Genomic DNA, 5052 nt, shown 5'->3' with positions numbered 1-5052 from the left:
TTTCCATGATTTAAGTGTTGGTTTGTAAAAGAAGTAAATATTATGCAGGAGAAATTAAAACTCTTTTTCGTACTTTATCGAATAGTTAGAAGGTGAATTAGATTAGAAAATGGTATGGATTGTTAATGTTGAGATTAGATTTCACAACACCTCACTCTCATGCATGTAATCACACAATCTTCTTTCATATTTAATGTTAATGTTAACATACTAGTTTACTCAAACCCTAATTCCTTAGAAGAGAGACTATAAGTTCCCTTATTAAGCCCCAATCCCTTGATTGTTGTATAAACAAAATTGCATTTATAAAAAAAGTTTAAGAAAATTAATGAGTCAAGTTTTATCCCTAGATAAAAGTTCCATTAGGTATTTTGTTTCAATTTAAGATTACAAAAGATATTTTTCAATACCTAATGAATCAAATATCAAGATATGGTTGATCACTCCACAACAAGTATTAAGAGAAGAAACAAAATACTGACATTGATATATATATATATATATATATATATATATATACATAACAATACAAGTTACATGAGAGTTCAATTGGTTATATCTAATCCCAACAAAATGGATTTAGCCCCTCATTGTCATGAAGATCACAAAAAGAAAATAAGATGTGTGGTGGAAGGTGGAGAGCCAAGGAGAGGATTCAAGGTCTTCAACCAAGCCTTAGCAGTACCCAAAGAGCCCTCAAACTCATCCCAACAGTGACCCAGTCAAAGAATGTATGTCATTCCCCGAAGATGGAGGGAAAAAGTGAGCCAAAATTGTCATGTCATAAAAATGTTGCTTGATGTAGATTAAGTCAACAAAATGGATTTAGCCTCTCATTATCATGAAGATCACAAAAAGAAAATAAGATGTGTGGTGGAAGATGGAGAGCCAAGGAAAGGATTGGAGGTCTTCAAGTAAGCCTTAACAGTGCCCAAAGAGCCCTCAAACCCATACCAATAGTGACCCAGTCAAAGGATGCCTCTCATTGCCCAACATGGAGGGAAAGTGAGCCAAAATTATAATGTCATAAAAATGTCGCCTAGTGCACGTTAAGTCATGTCAGATACGAACATCTAGAAACAAAATAAAGGCTCTCTACCAAGGTGGTAACGGGCATGAGTAGATTTATGCCCAACGTTGAAATTCAAATGATTCTCTGCCAAGACTGCACTCGATGCAAGTAGAGTGACGCCCACACTAAAGAATATGGTTCTCTTTGTCTAGATAGCGTCGGGCACAGGTAGAGTGGTGCCTAATGCTGAAAGCCTTTACTTCCTCTTCAACTTTTCTTCTTTCTTGCTTCCAAGCACTTTTTCTCACTTGGCTTGTTTTTCTAGCTTCCTGACCATATGTTATACAAAAAAATTGGAAATTAGTGGTATAATTAAATGATAGTAGGTAATATCCAATTAATACAAAAAAATATAAAAATGAGGACTAAACTTGTTAAAAGCTAGAGAATAGTTAATTTTGTTAATACAAATAGTTAATAATTCTAGGTAAAAATTAACATTATCAGACGCCAATCCAAACATAGCTAATTTTTTCATCTCACACTTTGACGCCATTCAAACCACGTCTAACGTAACCAAGTGAGAGACTTTCCTTTATCTTATGCTCGATGCCACCAATCTTGTGCCCAACAGGAGTGAGATAGAAAACCTCAAACATAAGCCACTTCCGATGCCGTAAAGATGTGCTCGATGCAACAGTGAGTTCTGCACATAACAGACTCACGAATTGGCCCAATCTGCAACTAAAACTCAATCCAACACGCATTACAACCATCCATATATACCCATCATCAGCAACTCACTTTCAGTCAAAATTACAACATGCAACAATCAAATAACTCAAAATCATCAAAATCTTCCTTCACATGCTCACATGCATTAAAACTTAACAAATCTTAATCATTTAATCTGAATCCAACCAACACAACAACATTTCATTAATGCATAACAACTCAACACTCAATAACAATTTTGGTTCTAACTTCCCTTACCTCTGAAAATCTCCAAATCGAGAAGAAGAGAAAGAAGGAACAAACAAACTCCGAGCTTCAAGAAGCTCCACACCACTTCTATACTTGGATGATCTTGAACCAATAGCCCTCGATCAAGACCCTTGCACCTAACAAAGATCTATTGCTTTTCCGAGAAGTCTAAGAGGAAAATAAGAAAGATCAAAATCTCCATAGCTTTTCTCTCTAGTTTTTATTTCTAGGATTCTCAATAACTAAACTTATGAAACTCAATTATAAAAAAAAACCTTATATACTCTCCCTTTAGGGTCAAACTTGTGACACCTATCTACCCCCAAAAATGATACCAATTTAAAATCGTAAAAATTCAAATACATCCTCATAGAAATCATAAATAGAACAAATCAGTTTATTGAAAAATAAATAAACATAGTAGTAGTAAACAAACTGTAATTCAAAATATTGAAATGACAAATAAGTAACATAATTCGTAAACTACTTCAAATCCCGTGTCACATTGGCATCAGAGTTCCATACAAACCTACACCTCTCCCTGCTCCTCCTAGGATTGAGGATCCTCGTTTGCAAAACATACAGAAGACACACCAACAACAAACAGGGAGTGAGAACAATCTCACTTTATAGGGAATGGACCACAACCCTCAACAACCTATTCCTTCACTATAAACAAATATAATAACAATTAATACTTCAAAATATAATAACAACTCATACTTTAAACTATAGTAATCAAAATTCATACTTCAAACTATAATAATCATAATTCACACTTCAACTTCAATTATAGATAACATCAATTTCATCCATCAACACACACATAGAAATGCAATACATGTGCACCTACATCTAAATTCATAGGCTACTCGACCATCATCATCAAGAATATACAGTTGGTACCTAAGTCTCGAGTTAACCTTAGGTTACCAACACAAAAATGTTCCCACCAGAATCACAGAACAAGTTACCACCAAAATCAAAGAATTATGCAAATATGATTCATGTCACAACCATGCAAATGCTTTTATATAACTTCATTGTGATCATCATATCACCCATTATTCATAAACATCTATACTCATTCACATCAATTATCATCCATCAATGCTTTTATATAAATACATCGTGATCATTATATCATCCATCATTCATAAAAATCTATACTCATTCACATCAATTATCATCCATCAAGATAAAAAATCATCATTCATCAGGCATGAATACATATATACATATTCATCACTACATAATCAATTGATAACATTATCATATCATCATTTAAAACATCATAAAGGAGTCTTCTAACAATCAACCCATGTCCAACTTTAAGTCGAGACAGAGAGCATTCTGGTTAACTCACGCCTAACTTAATAAATTCATACACAACTTAATTATGCCTGACTTAAAAATAACAAGTCCGACTTAATTACGTCTGGTTTAAAAATATCAAGCTGGGCTTAATTCAAGCCTGGCTTAAAAAAAAAAAGCCCGGCTTTAAGTTGAGACAGAGAGCACCAAATTTGTCTTGTGCTTGACGTGGACATTTTCCTGCCCAGGCGCCGGTACGTCTAGGCAAGGCCTTCATATGCATGAAGGCATGCCCAACTTTGAGCACTTGAGCCCGGCGTTGCATGCGATCTAACACCCAATCACCAACATCAAAATTGCTAGATCTTGAAATAAACGTTTTCACAATCAATCACGCAAATTATAACCCCCTAGAACTCGTTTTACATATAGAAATTCACCAATTTGTTGTTTACAACTTTTATCCATTAAATTCAACAAATTTCTCCCCTTAGGGTTCTAATCTCTTTTTATAGAACACTCAATTAATTACTCTAAAAATATCGGATCATCAAATAAATTACATATTCAGAATCTACTCAATAAATCACATCAAACGCACATAACATCTTATAAAACAAAAAACTTATGGGATTGGGGTCAATCCCTCTTGCATACATTCAATCCCTAGAAATGAGTGTTCTCAATCCCCCTTTACCTAGAGTGATGCAACATATGAGTCTAATCTTCTTCCTCTTCTCCGGCGATTCCTTCATGCTCTTTAGATATGTTATCTTCAGAGCACCCGAGCGTCACAGAATGTGCAATGAAACAAAATAATAATATCCCCTTTCTCCCTTCTCTTCTAATATATAACTCATATTTCACTAAACCCTCTCTTATCTTCATTATTTATATTAATCATAAAATAAAATAAAATCACTATTACCTCCCTAATTAATAATTATTAATTATTAAAAAAATCTTAGGATGTTACAAAATTTGACCTCTACCTAGAGAAACCATCTAAACATCCAAAAACTTTTAAAGAGTTCCTTGATTTCTAGAGTTATCAACAACTAATCCAAAAACAACACACACCATATAATTAGCACAATTCACAATTATTAATCAAATATAATAATTGACAAAATGTATAGTGCTACAACGAAACTTAATACAATTAATTTTATTATATCTAATTAGTTTCGATCAATGATTGTAGTGAGTTTTTTTTGTCATTTTACTATTTTTTTAATTACCATTAAATGATATATGAATAGAAATAAGTTCGTTAAATTATGTTAGGCTCCAAACAACTGTATAAAGTTCAGGTTTTGGTGGTCATTAATGGAAATAAATCATTTTTACTATTATAAAAATATTTATGGTATTTTTAACGATTTGAAAAAAATAAAAATAAATAAACATTAGACATTTTTGTTGCTGAAAATTAATAATTTTTTTAAGTATATTACACTAAGATTCCATGAAATTTCATAAAATTATATAAATACTTCATATTTTTTTATCTTTTCAATAATTTCTCTTAATTATTTAAAAGATATCACACTAGTATCTTTTGAACATTCTTTAATCTTATTTTAATTATTTAAAAAAATATTATATTATGACTCTCTATAAGAGAAATTATTGTAAACCTTAAAATGTGCGAGTTTTAGTGAAATTTAAAGAAATGTCAATGTAATTTATATATACATATATTATTTACGTTTCTTTCTATCGTATCATTATTATATTTA

The 5052-nt window shown here is 31.9% G+C and overlaps 1 long non-coding RNA gene across 1 annotated transcript; it reads right to left on the bottom strand.

The window, feature by feature from the left end:
- Positions 1 to 543: 543 nt before the first annotated feature.
- LOC145957709 (uncharacterized) lies at positions 544 to 4410 on the bottom strand. The gene is made up of 3 exons (XR_014433719.1): positions 4008 to 4410; positions 2006 to 2164; positions 544 to 1718 (listed from the first exon to the last, which is right to left on the bottom strand). It is a non-coding gene; the product is annotated as an uncharacterized LOC145957709 (long non-coding RNA).
- Between the last annotated feature and the right edge of the window lie 642 nt (positions 4411 to 5052).

The sequence above is a fragment of the Cajanus cajan genome, chromosome 5 (assembly GCF_000230855.2).
Source record: "Cajanus cajan strain Asha chromosome 5, NIPB_CcT2T_4, whole genome shotgun sequence".
In the NCBI taxonomy this organism is placed as follows: domain Eukaryota; kingdom Viridiplantae; phylum Streptophyta; class Magnoliopsida; order Fabales; family Fabaceae; genus Cajanus; species Cajanus cajan.
Note: the sequence above shows the minus strand (reverse complement) of the source record. Positions and strands in the feature narration are given on the sequence as shown.